The sequence below is a fragment of the Schistocerca serialis genome, chromosome 7, assembly GCF_023864345.2.
Source record: "Schistocerca serialis cubense isolate TAMUIC-IGC-003099 chromosome 7, iqSchSeri2.2, whole genome shotgun sequence".
NCBI lineage: Eukaryota > Metazoa > Arthropoda > Insecta > Orthoptera > Acrididae > Schistocerca > Schistocerca serialis.
The window spans coordinates 202,920,271-202,935,004 of record NC_064644.1 but is presented as its reverse complement, the minus strand read 5'-3'; the positions used below and the strand labels follow the sequence as shown (position 1 = coordinate 202,935,004).

At 41.7% G+C, this 14,734-nt stretch overlaps 1 pseudogene; it reads right to left on the bottom strand.

The window, feature by feature from the left end:
• Positions 1-645: 645 nt before the first annotated feature.
• LOC126413625 (5S ribosomal RNA) lies at positions 646-763 on the bottom strand (annotated as a pseudogene).
• Positions 764-14,734: the final 13,971 nt, after the last annotated feature.

The following is a 14,734-nucleotide window of genomic DNA, read 5'->3' as shown; positions in this document are numbered from 1 at the left end:
GACAAATAAGAGTTTTTGCAGTCAAAATCGCGTGTTGAAATATTTTTATTCCCTCAGTGACCGGTTTCGACAGGTTTTGATGTTCGAAGATGACAGCTAGAACTGTTGGCACCGCTCTATTGAGGAAATCAAAATATTTTAACACAGGATCTTGTCTGAAAAATTTCTTATTTATCATTTTAGGTATTTATCTAGTGGTCGAAGGTAAAACAAATTATTTTGTTGAGCCCTCTGGTAGACAGCTATATGACCAGCTCACGAAGAAGGAAAGGCCAAAAGAGGAAGCAGTCAGACGAAAAATCCAATACTGTTTTATTTTAAGACACTGGTTGTAACCTGCTTCTTGTAAAGAAACACCAACATTCCCGACGAGAACAAATGACAAACACAGCAAAAATAAATAAATAAATAAAATAAAATAAAATAAAAATAAAAAATATATAAATAAATTCCTCCCGAACACGCCATGGAGGCCCAATGGTACCGACCGGCCGCCGTGTCATCCTCAACCCATAGGCGGCATTGGATACGGATGTGGAGGGGCTTGTACTCAGCACACCGCTCTCCCAGCCGTATATCAGTTTCCGAGACCGTTGCCACTACTTGTCAAGCAGCTCCTCAGTTTGCCTCAGAGTGCAACCCGCTTGCCAACAGCACTCGGCAGACCGGATGGTCACCCATCCAAGTGCTAGCCCAGCCCGAGAGCGCTTAACTTCGGTGATCTGACGGGAACCGGTGTTACCACTGCGGCAAGGCTGTTGGCAAACACAGCCGTAAAGCCTTCCCACATACAAATATCATTTCTCAGAATGGACGAACCGCTATTAGATATATCACTACTAAATTATAATTCCATGCAAGCAACTAATAGCACCGCTTTCTTAAGCACTGCTCTATAAACGACACGAATAACGTCATACGATAAATATACGCAGAATATTATGTGAGCAATGTTCAACGTTCCACGTACGTAAGACTTGTAGAGATATATACGAGTGCCAGATGTGCCTTAACTTCTTCCATCTACCATAACTATTATACTTGGGTTATAAATAAAATTAATTGGTCAAATAACAGTACTAAAACAATATTGCACCATAATTTAAAAATGATGGTTGCTTGGTTGGTTGATTTGGGGGAAGGGCAACAAACCGCGACGTCATCGGTCCCATCGGATTGCGGAAGGATGGGGAAGGAAGTTGGCCGTGCCCTTTCAAAGAAACCAGCCCGGCATTTGCCTGAAGAGATTTAGGGAAATCACGGAAAACCTTAAACAAGATGGCCAGACACGGATTTGAACCGTCGTCCTCCTGTGGGGAGTCCTGTGTGCTAACCCCTGCGCCACCTCGCTCGGTTAAAGTGATGGTATTAGCAGCCCTTTAGATCATCAGCTGAATTCTCAAGTCATTCCCCGTCTAGCGTTGACGCTAAGTATCGTTCACGTTAAATGAAACTACAAGTTTAGTGTTACCAGTCACTGTTTATCTATCTACACGACGCGTTTCAAAGGTTTAAACCTCCATAATCAGATGGATTTACATTTGTTAGTATGATATGTGTCTATGTGCTGTGTTACATTTTTTCGGACGAACTTGTGGCACTGTCTCCAGTGGTCACAGGTTCCTTTCACTGCCTTAACACGTCACATGTTTACTGTCATATTTTGTAAACAAATGTGACCATATTTGTTCACAAATCCGCTTTAATAAAAACGGGGAGCATCATAAATGGCGCGATGAACTAATAAACGTGAATGATAATGTCACTGAAGATGTACTACAATCTAGGAAGACAAGCAGAAGTAACTGTGAAGAAGGAGACATGCATCTGCTCACAAACCACTACTGTGAACAGTGTAAGAAAGAAAGTGACTCCTCTGTGCTCTTTAGTTGATCACTAATAATTTTGAGCAGATACGAGATTGTCATGTAAATCTGACAATGCGATCATTTCTTTAATATTTCCTGTGTATGCTGTACTGCTGCCTCCACGATCAAAGTTTTATCACCGTGCCTATGCAACTTTTGCTTTTATTACGGTTTTTACTTACACTATAAGATCTTAAATGTTATTCTTCAAATCTGAAACGCTTCTTTTTTGTCATATATCTGCTTCGTAGAAACAATACCGATTTATGGGTCAGTGATAAGAATTATTATTGGATCCACACTACTGGCCATTAAATTTGCTACATCACGAAAATGACGTGCTACAGACGCGAAATTCAACCGACAGGTGTGATATGCAAATGATTAGCCTTTCAGAGCATTCGCACAACATTGGCGCCGGTGGTGACACCTACAACGTGCTGACATGAGGAAAGCTTCCAACCGATTTCTCATACACAAACAGCAGTTGTCCGGCGTTGCCTGGTGAAACATTGTTGTGATGCTCCATGTAAGGAGGAAAAATGCGTACCGTCACATTTCCGACTTTGATAAAGGTCGGATTATAGCCTATCGCGATTGCGGTTCATCGTATCGCGACATTACTGCTCGCGTTGGTCGAAATCCAATGACTGTTGGCAGAATATGGAATCGGTGGGTTGAGGAGGGTAATACAGAAGGCCGTGCTGGATCCCAACGGCCTCGTATCACTAGCAGTCGAGATGACAGGTATCTTATCCGCATGGCTGTAACAAATCGTGCAGCCATGTCTCGATCCCTGAGTCAACAGATGGGGACGTATGCAAGAGAACAACCATCTGCACGAACAGTTCGACGACGTTTGCAGCAGCATGGACTATCAGCTCGGAGGCCATGGCAGCGGTTACCCTTGTCGCTGCATCACAGACAGGAGCGCCTGCGATGGTGTACTCAACGACTAACCTGGGTGCACGAATGGCAAAACGTCATTTTTTCGGATGAATCAAGGTTCTGTTTACAGCATCATGATGGTCGCATCCGTGTTTTGCGACATCGCGGTGAACGCACATTGGAAGCGTGTATTCCTCATCGCCATACTGGAGTATCACCCGGCGTGATGGCATGGGATGTCATTGGTTACACGTCTCGGTCACCTCTTGTTCGCATTGACGGCACTTTGAACAGTGGACGTTAAATTTCAGATGTGTTACGACCAGTGGTTCTACCCTTGATTCTATCCCTGCGAAACCCTACATTTGAGCAGGATAATCCAAGACCACATGTTGCAGGCCCTGTACGGACCTTTCTGGATACAGAAAATATTCGATTGCTGCTCTGGCCAGCACATTCTCCAGATCTCTTACCAATTGAAATGGTCAATGGTGGCCGAGCAACTGGCTCATCACAATACGCCAGTCACTACTCTTGATGAACTGTGGTATCGTGTTGAAGCTGCATGGGCAGCTGTACCTGTACGCGCCATCCAAGTTCTGTTTGACTCAATGCTCAGGCGTATCAAGGCCGTTATTACGGCCAGAGGTGGTTGTTCTGGGTACTGGTTTCTCAGGATCTATGCACCAAAATTGCGTGAAAATGTAATCACATGGCAGTTCTAGTATAATATATTTGTCCAATGAATTGCCGTTCATCATCTGCATTTCTTCTTGATGTTGCAGTTTTAATGGCCAGTAGTGTATATCTTTGAAGGAAATAGATTAACATAGCACATAAAACTTAGAATTTTTGATTATTCTATTTAACCGATATGCTTTTTATTGAAGTTCAGAACACATTTTTCATTTCTATTTACGTTCCGTCGTTCAAAATGTTATTCGGATTTTTTGCCGAATGTGTGTCGAAATCTTTCTTCTAAGACTTTTATGTAGCATCCATCTTTAGCTCTATGAAGAATGGAATGGTTGGAACTTGCGGTTGGACTGGATTTTTTAACTTTGTCTGTTCTGTGTATTAATTTTCTTCCTAGTTTATTATCTGTGAAAAAAGTGCTTCAAATGGCTCTAAGCTCTATGGGACTCAGCATCTGAGGTCATCAGTCCAGATCTGTGAAGAAGCTAATTTTAAAATTACTATTACGACATGAGTTACTTACTTCAAATGGCTCTAAGCACTGTAGGGCATCTAAGTTCATTAATCCCCATCTGTGATGAAGCTAATTTTAACATTACTATTACTAAATAGGTTACTTACTTGTAATGAATGTTTCCCAATTCTGAAGAAAAGTCAATCCTATATGTCGAATACGATATTAATTTGTCGATGCTTGTCAAAGATACAAATTTAACTGTACATCTTATCTCTGACACATAAATAAATATCGTAACAGCCAAGTGGAACTACGACAAATAGAATATAAAAGGGCAGCTCTGGTTGATATTATTACAACAATATATTGCCTTTTGTCATACAGAAAATTGTACTGAAAGACAAGAGAACCTTTATTTCATTCTTCTCACGCTGAAATCAGTTGGTATACATATCCTTTAATATGACATGGTAAGCAAAGCTCAATATCAGTGACAAAAATGGTAAATGATGGCATGATTAGACTTTGCTTTTATAACTAAAACACAATATTGGGAATAAAATACCAGTCAGTCAGTCGTTTTAGCTCACACAGAAGTCAGTAACTAATAACATAGACTCGTTTTTTTAAATCGAAGCGTGATAAAATAACTCGCAGGTAAACCATAAGATATCTTCCGATTTGTGATGACTCGGTGAACCGAAACTACCATTGGATTTTTTCTATATTGTGGTGCTGCAGTGTTACACTGGAATTAGATTTCAGCAATCGATGATGGGCAAATGTTAGTAAAAATTTCATGAATTGTTGTCGTGAAAAGTGCTCTATTTTTATAAATATGTACATAGCCATTAGTAGCGATCCGACGCATTTCGTCTGCCTCATGAGCCTCCTCTCTGTTGAGTTATTGTGTTTCTCCTACACTTCATGCGAAATTTATTCATGCCGACACATGTCTCCTTCTGAATTGCTCATAAATGTCATTCTTTTTCTATCTGTATTCGTTGACGACACTATAAAATACTAAGCCGTTAGCTGTCGGATCAGATAAATCGCTATTTTTGCATGCATTTCGATTTAGACTCCTTCTTTTGAGCTTTCTTTCCGCCGTTCTAGTTTTATGACAGTCTAACGATCACTGCGGGCTTCGTTCGCAAGCCATTTGGAGAGTAATAGCAAGCTGGCGCCAAAACAGTCATCTGCAACCCATTTGCGTCTGAAACTGCCCGATATTATGAGCGCAACAGGACGTCCGATTTTCCTTCTCTCTTCTTTAGTACCACAGACCAACTCGTTTCTTATTGCTATGTTAACGGATAGGGCGCTGGTGCATTGCAAATCTCTCACTACAGAAGCTGTAAAAATGCTCCGTCTTCTCTGCCACAATAATGTCTCAGCCTTTAGGAACTGGCATGGAAACTTCCTCTGAGGACTGTGATACCCAGGCATCAGATTTATTTTCCTAGTGGCAGAGTGAAGTTGAAATGTTCCCTCCAGTAAGTGTGCTACTTAATCGGGTCAACTGGTCTCGACAACTTTTAATACCAACCCTCCCGATAACGATAACCATAATTATTTTGGGTTGCCAATCTCACTATTGAAGGTTCACGCAGTAAGACAAGGGAGTTATTCTGAACAGAAATCAGTCGTGAAAACACAGCATCCGTTCATAAGGACCGTCATGCAGAAGGGAAAACAATATCGATATCCAAAACTACATACATGCCTAGCCTAAGATTACAGAAAGAGTACGACAGACAACGAATGGCAGCACCTGAATAGGAGAGGGAAAGATGGGTTGGGTGAGCAGGGGGGGGGGGGGGGGGAGGGGGACACCATCACACACAACAACAAGATCCCAGTGGTTACTGGTGTCAGAGGGGCACATTTTTATGTTAGGATCAGGGATCAGGGTTCAGGCGCAATGTTTTAAAAGATGTGAAAACAACAGAAGACACCACAAAAGGTTTAATAATGCACAGCAAAGTAAGGTTAACTTATTTCATGAAAATACATGAGTACTGAGCTTCTTGTCTGTTTGGAAAATTTAGAGAGCTCTCAAAAGATAGACATCCTGTGCCCCTCTGAGCGCCACAGGGTTAGGTAAGTTATGTATAGATTACACTATTGTAGGTTACTCATGCAGAAATAAGATGGGGAAAGGAGGAGTTGCTACGTACATTGAGATAGAATTCAAAAACATTGACACAAGTAGATTCTATAGCGATCAGCGCACAGAAGTGTGTGCTTGTGAATTAATGTTGAAAAATAATTCGCTTTTAATTGTAACTGTGTACAGATTACCAATGGGAAATTTTGAAATATTTATTAGGAATCTCTTTTCCCTACTGTGCTATCTGTCAGACAGCAGCAAGCAGTTAATAGTCTGCGGTGACTTCAGTGTAAATTTCCTAAGGGATTCTGATAGGATAATTGATTTGGAAACAGTATTTGTACCACACAGTTGGATCTCAGTAATTAACTTTCAACATAGTAGATCCCCACTTGATAATGTTTACTTTAATGAAACTCAGACCAATCAGTAACAAATGTTCTCTGTGATCATGATGCACAGTTAGTTAGGGTAATTAACGGGGCTTCTTCCAGTATGGATACTCCTCAGTGGAAACCATTTAGAATAATTAATGACTCCAGGATTAATGCTCTTAAGAATAGTTTACAGGAGATGACATGGGATGTAATTTATAGTGAACCAAATCTAGCATAAAATTTAATCTGTTCCATGGTAAATTCGTATCATTATTTGAAAACAGCTTTCCGCATAAGCTAATCAGAAAGAACACTAGACAGCCACGTAAAAAACTGTGTACCATTGGAGGGTTTACAGAGCTCGTGAAAAGAAAATGGAAATGCATCTTTTGGCAAGAACAAGGAGGCATCCTAAAGTAGTTGTGCGCTACAGAAACTACTCCTTCTGAAATTAAGAAAATTATGCATTCTCCCAAAAATAGAACCTCATCTGGTTTTGATGGTGTTTCCAACATAGTACTCAAACTAGCTCCCACATAATAAGTCCAATCTTATCTGAAATACGTAGTGCATCACTAATTCAACGCATTTTTCCAGAAATACTGAAATATGCTATTGTTAACCCACTATTTAAGAAAGGTGATTAAAGAGATCTCAATAATTACCGATCTGTTTCACTGCTGACATTATTCTCCACAATTTTTGAGAGGGTGATATACTCTACAATAGTACCTCACCTTAGCAACAATAGTATCCTTAGCAATTTATAATTTGGGTTACAGAGGGATTGCTGCACTGAGAATGCCATTAACACGTCCACTCACCCGACTTTACGAGCATTAAATAATGAAACAGCCCCAGTTGATATTTTCTGCGACCTCTGCAGGCATTTGACCAAGTAAATCACAGAATTGTCCTAGATAAATTGAAGTTTTATGGGTCTGTTGACCAATCCGACCAATAGATAATGCCATATCTAAGCAAAAGAATTGCTGAATGTAGTACTTAGTAATTCAAGCAATATAGTTCAGACACGTAATTCTGACTGGGGAGTAACACAAGTACGGGGTTCCCCAAGGTTTAATCTTCGGTTCGCTACTGTTCATGATGTATGTAAACGACCGTCCGTCCGGTACATAACAAGCAGAATTAATTCTTTTTGCAGATGACGGTAGTATTGTAATCAATTCGAGCCTATCTACAGAAACAGAAGCAATGTTAAACAAAGTTCTGAAAAGTATCGTTGACAGGTTTTCTGCAAATGGTATCACCCTCAATTTTAAAAAGATACGACATATTCAGTTCTGCACATTTAGAGGTACTACGCCAATGGTAAATGTAAAACACAGTGAGGATATAATAAATAGGGTGTGAACTTCAACATTTTTATCGACCCATACTGATGAGAATTTGAAATGGAAAAAACACGGAATGAAATTTTCACTTTACAGCGGAATGTGCTGTCAAACTTTCCTGACAGATTGAAACTGTGTACTGGGCAGAGACTCGGACTCGGGACCATCGTCTTTCACCTAATCTAGCCAAGCACGTGACCCGTCCTCACAGCTTTACTTCCGCCAGTACCTCGTCTCCTACCTTCCAAACTTCACAGAAGCTCTCCTGCAAAGCTTGCAAAACTAGCACTCCTGGAAGAAAGGATATTTCGTAGAAATGGCTTAGCCACAGCCTGGGGGATGTTTCCAGAATGACATTTTCACTCTGCATCGGAGTGTGCGCTGATATGAAACATTCCTCCCAGTGTGTGCCGGACGCAGACTCGAACTCGGGACCTTTGCCTTTCGCGGATAAGTGTTCTACCATCTGAGCTGTCCAAGCACTACTCTCGACGCGTCCTCACAGCTTTAATTCTGCCAGCATGTTCTGGAACTCCTAAAACAACTTAGTTGAGCCACATTTGCGTTTAGAGCCATTGCAAATCTTGGGGAAAGACAAACCAGTAAACTGACATATTTTGCAAATTTTCATTAAATAATGCTTTCTGGAATAACGTTCTGCGGTAATTCATATTTAAGAAAGAAAGTTTTCATTGGGCAAAAAAGTTCTGTAAGATTAATATGTAGCCGCTCCCACAATCATCTTGTAGACATCTATTTAAGAACTTTGGCATTCTCACTAGTGCTTCAGTACGTATATTCCTTCGTGAAGTTTGTTGTAAATAGTACACTACATTTCTAAAGAAACAATGAGGTACACAGTTACAATGCCAGAAGGAAAAATTACATTCAGTGCTACACATCAAGATTCTCTTTAGCACAAAAAGAGGTCACACTAATGTAACAAAAGTTTTTGATCACTTACTCAGTGATATAAAATGTCTTACAGACAGGAAACTAAGATTTCATAATAAGTTGAGAAAGTTTCTCCTTGGCAACTTGTTCCGTTCAGTAGAAGAATTTCTCATACTCTACTACTGTAACGTTTAAATGGTGGTGGGTAGAAATTACTAACTCACATCGGTGTATCATTTTTTCCTTTTCGTAAAAAAAAGAAAAACGCTTAGAAATCTTCAGAATGTAACCGTATGTACAAATTAATTTGCGATGTGAATGTAAATTGACTCGTTCCATATCATCATGAATTATACACTCCTGGAAATGGAAAAAAGAACACATTGACACCGGTGTGTCAGACCCACCATACTTGCTCCGGAGACTGCGAGAGGGCTGTACAAGCAATGATCGCACGCACGGCACAGCGGACACACAAGGAACCGCGGTGTTGGCCGTCGAATGGCGCTAGCTGCGCAGCATTTGTGCACCGCCGCCGTCAGTGTCAGCCAGTTTGCCGTGGCATACGGAGCTCCATCGCAGTCTTTAACACTGGTAGCATGCCGCGACAGCGTGGACGTGAACCGTATGTGCAGTTGACGGACTTTGAGCGAGGGCGTATAGTGGGCATGCGGGAGGCCGGGTGGACGTACAGCCGAATTGCTCAACACGTGGGGCGTGAGGTCTCCACAGTACATCGATGTTGTCGCCAGTGGTCGGCGGAAGGTGCACGTGCCCGTCGACCTGGGACCGGACCGCAGCGACGCACGGATGCACGCCAAGACCGTAGGATCCTACGCAGTGCCGTAGGGGACCGCACCGCTACTTCCCAGCAAATTAGGGACACTGTTGCTCCTGGGGTATCGGCGAGGACCATTCGCAACCGTCTCCATGAAGCTGGGCTACGGTCCCGCACACCGTTAGGCCGTCTCCCGCTCACGCCCCAACATCGTGCAGCCCGCCTCCAGTGGTGTCGCGACAGGCGTGAATGGAGGGACGAATGGAGACGTGTCGTCTTCAGCGATGAGAGTCGCTTCTGCCTTGGTGCCAATGATGATCGTATGCGTGTTTGGCGCCGTGCAGGTGAGCGCCACAATCAGGACTGCATACGAGCGAGGCACACAGGGCCAACACCCGGCATCATGGTGTGGGGAGCGATCTCCTACACTGGCCATACACCACTGGTGATCGTCGAGGGGACACTGAATAGTGCACGGTACATCCAAACCGTCATCGAACCCATCGTTCTACCATTCCTAGACCGGCAAGGGAACTTGCTGTTCCAACAGGACAATGCACGTCCGCATGTATCCCGTGCCACCCAACGTGCTCTAGAGGGTGTAAGTCAACTACCCTGGCCAGCAAGATATCCGGATCTGTCCCCCATTGAGCATATTTGGGACTGGATGAAGCGTCGTCTCACGCGGTCTGCACGTCCAGCACGAACGCTGGTCCAACTGAGGCGCCAGGTGGAAATGGCATGGCATGCCGTTCCACAGGACTACATCCAGCATCTCTACGATCGTCTCCATGGGAGAATAGCAGCCTGCATTGCTGCGAAAGGTGGATATACACTGTACTAGTGCCGACATTGTGCATGCTCTGTTGCCTGTGTCTATGTGCCTGTGGTTCTGTCAGTGTGATCATGTGATGTATCTGACCCCAGGAATGTGTCAATAAAGTTTCCCCTTCCTGGGACAATGAATTCACGGTGTTCTTATTTCAATTTCCAGGAGTGTATATAGTGCCAAATCATCTATGGATCACGTAACTAAGTAAGTAACTTACTAGCACATTTTGCTAAAGGGTTGCCTTGCACTGTTCAAGGGCACTTTTTCGATGCGGGCAACAGCTGGCTTGAGCAATTTTTTTTTTTTTTTTTTTTTTTTTGCTTCCGTGATAAAATCAAATCAAATCAACTAGGACATTTAACATTTACAAGTAGAAAGACTAACTGTTAAAGGCATATCAGAAAATAAAAAAGGTTTCTGCTCACATACTTTCATATCTGTTTCCATCCTTTTACACTTTGATACGTAAGTTCTCCTCTAGTCTTTCTATTTACATGGTCCAATAAACGCTACTTATACACACTATGACAAATAAGGTTTAACCTAGCCTCAATTACACTCTTAGACACTTCCAGTATTTTCTGACACTTCCTAAAACCCACAAATTACGAGTCCTCCAGTCTCACAGAGATACGAATTATTCACTAAGCTTTCTTCAAAGTCTGAAAACATTGTTGACAGAGATAACTCCAGGCACAGATTATCGCATTCATCAACAACTGTAGAAATGTCATGCTGATATGGTGCGATTTTCTTTTCGTTCAGCAAAGAATAAGGCACTGGAATACAATGTCCATTAACACGCCTGTGGATCGTAAATAGTTGACAAAAATCTTTGTGCAATACTTGGAAGGTCCAGCAACATATATAATGTGTGACACGGAGTACTTTCAGGTTTCCAGCTTCAAAGAATATGAGTACTACGACGCTCTTGTCTGCATAACTATATAACAACAAATCCGTCCAATCTGTAAATTTTCACACCTAATGTGCTCAGAACAATATGTACCTCCTGAATACTTGTAGGTACTTTGGGTAGAATTTTCCGCCAAGCTTCTAAATGGATTTACGAAAGGTGTCTACATCTTTGACGGTTATCTCTTCCATGCGTTCTTCTTTCAGTTGATTACACATAAGTTTCGATGGTCTCTAGTATTCTGTATCTATCCTCTTCAAGAACTATTTTCTGTCTCTGAATTTTATCACCGGCTATTACTGCTGATTGTTGTCGTCTTGATTCCCGAGAACTTATGTGTCTTCAGTGGAGGCGGTTTTAATAAATCTTTAGTAACTCTTAATGTTGGACGTCCTTCACGCTACACTGTATTTTAACCATCTGTGGGATCCGAAGCTTGGTGTTTCTGGAGTATCTTTTTCTTTCCCATTTTGCTCAAGTAAGTGCAACAGAGTCTGAGGACGCGTTCTCTGTGAAGCAATCTGAGCACATAAACAGAGACAGAAACCTGAGCACACAAACCACTCCCTGAGGAGGCATGGAAGGCTCAGGGCTGTTACCTGTTGGTACATATACTTGTTTGAGAGGCTTGAGGCCTGCGCCCGTTTCGAGAAGCCATTTTGTTAGCTGACTGCACATCCAGAAAGGACCATCGACCTGACGTAACAAGAAACGTCATTCATCAGCCCAGGTGTCAGATGCCAGTTCACAACACAGTCTCGATGAACACGTGTCCATTGCAATCGTAATTGATGAAGCTGTTGGGCCACGTGGGAAGACAAAGGTGTAGTCGGCTGTAGAGACTACCTTCCCGTATCATGGTGTAAACGACGAGGTTCTAAATACACGAGCCGTAACCACCCTTGGACTCTATCATCAGATCCACTACAGATCCTTGCGTGCCCTACTTTAGACAACAGGAAAGCCTCTGACGGCCATGTCCTGTGATAACGCGTGGATGTCCCATATCTCACCATTTACTTGTTGTTTTACTGTCTTTCAATCACATTCCATACATGCTAATACAGTAGCACGGGGACAGATGGCCAGCTTCGCCGCTTTTGCTACGGTCGTTCTCAGCCAGTGGACGAAAATAATCCGCCCTTTTCCAGAGTCACGTATGTCCATGTACTTCCCCTCTTGTGGGCCGTATCGTCGCTAGAATGACTCCCTAATCGTGTCCTGGCCGCTTATACAGTGTGTTAGAGGTATACGTATAGGCATATTTATAGGTGACTGTGAAACGTCCCCTTTTGAAAAATTAAACATGACTGTGCTTATACTGACACACAATATTTTTAGCGCAACGTAATCTGACTTTCAATAATCCCTACAAAAGAATGGCCCTGACTAACATTAACCTAAACCTTTCACAAATCACTTACCTCACAAAAATCTTCGTTACTCGAACTACTGCAATATAGCGAGCGCTACTACTGCCAACTAAATAAAAGATTCTAACTACCGAAGGCACTAACTACTGATAGGCATAGTTAGCAAATGAAAGATTTTGATAGAGAACAAATGATGTATTTACCTTAATAGTCATAATATATATAGCAGTTCATGACATCCAGTCTTACAGATTTCAAAACTCCGCCATCTCTCTCCCCACATCCACCACTGCTGGCGGCTCACCTCCACTGCGCAACGTTACGCGCTGTTCACTTCCAGCTGCCCAACACTACAATGACAGACAACAATGCAAACTAGCCACAGACTGCACACAGCACAGCCAGTGATTTTCATACAGAGCGCTACGTAACGTTGCCAATAAGAAAACATAAACAGCCTACTTACATAGCCCCCATGCTCCCCACAAAAAATTTTACAAATTGTTTTGGGCAGTGGCCAATAATGATTTGATAAAAATTTTCATAATTACAATAACAAAGATATCAAATGCACACACTTATTGATACAATGTTGGTCAAAAGCTAAAATTTTCTCACAGTCGATAAAGACAGTCCTGATCATTCATCACAGAAAAATTGCACTGTTTTTCTCAATGTCTGAGCAGTAAAAGAAAATGCACACGGAAGTAGTGGATTTCCATGCACTCTTGAAGAAGTAGTGTTGTCCTTCCAACGTAAAGACAGTGCTGACTCTTGACATGCAGACAGGTAATGGTCCACAACAGAGCAAACCCACAGCAGAGTCATTCGACGTTTTGAAGAATATGGGTAGGTAGGTCATCACAGAGCAGACCCACTGTAGTCCTGGTAGAGATTACGGTATTGGTGGGCCACCAGAGGTGCAGATCCACTGTAGTCCTGGTAGAGATTGTGGTATTGGTGGGCCACCAGAGGTGCAGACCCACTGCAGTCCTTCTAGAAATAATGGTACTGGTGAGTCAGCAAAGGTGTAGACCCACTGTAGTCCTTGTAGAAATAATGGTATTAGTGGGTCATCAAAGACGCGGACCCACTGTAGTCCTTGTAGAGATGACCAGCAGCCATCTGTTGTGACTGTGCAGGTGCACAATCACCACTGAAGAGTCTTGCGGATAATATAGCAAGTCCATAACCACCACTTGTGCACTCACAAAGTTTTTGGAATTGGCCTTAGAACCAGCAATGCTGTTATCCAGTCCCTTGCTGAATTATTAACACACGTGCAAACACTAACAGTCCCTACTTCTCACATAATGTCCATATACTACGACCAACAGAAACGTGTGCAGTGAAATGTAACTTATAAGTTAATAATATGACGAACTGGTATCAATTACAATTTTATAACGTAAGAATACAATGACAAAGGTACAAAATACATCATCAAATAACATAACAATACAGATAACATTTGTAGTAATACGGGCTTTACAAAAGAATCAAAATAACATATACATCAGCGTTACAGGAATTGTGACATAAGTAAATACATAAAAGATCAGAATAACTTTTGAAACATCAACTTCACACATGAGCATTAAAACAAAACAGAATAAATAATGTCTAAGCATATTTACAAGGTAAATAACATATTATCAGAAAAATTCTACAACATAAATCTTATTAGCTAGACACATACAGACAGGAAAAACACAAATTCACATAGTGTAATAACACAAAAATACAGGACAGGGTTTGTATCCAGTGTGACATTTGGTTCTGCAGTCCACCCCAAAACTTCATTCCATATATCTTTCCTCTTATTTCAACATTTGTTTCCACCAAAAAAATTCTATCCAAGCATGCTTTCTGTATTTATATGTTCACACATTTCTTACCTCATTATTTATTTTCTATTACCTTACCTCATCATTTATTTCCAAAAAAATCCTACCTAAACCTGTTGTCCCTAAACCCTACTTTTTTGGTTCCTATCCTCTTTCAGAATACTTTTTTGGCCAAACCATTTTCTTATAGCTTCTCAATGCATTTCTTCCAATTCATCATAGTTAGTTTCTTATATAGTCTACCCCTTCTTACCTGTAAGCTAACTTAAATCTACTGAGCTCAGATGCTAAACTAAGGGACGAGGCAACGCAGCAGCACAAAACAATTAACACAAACATC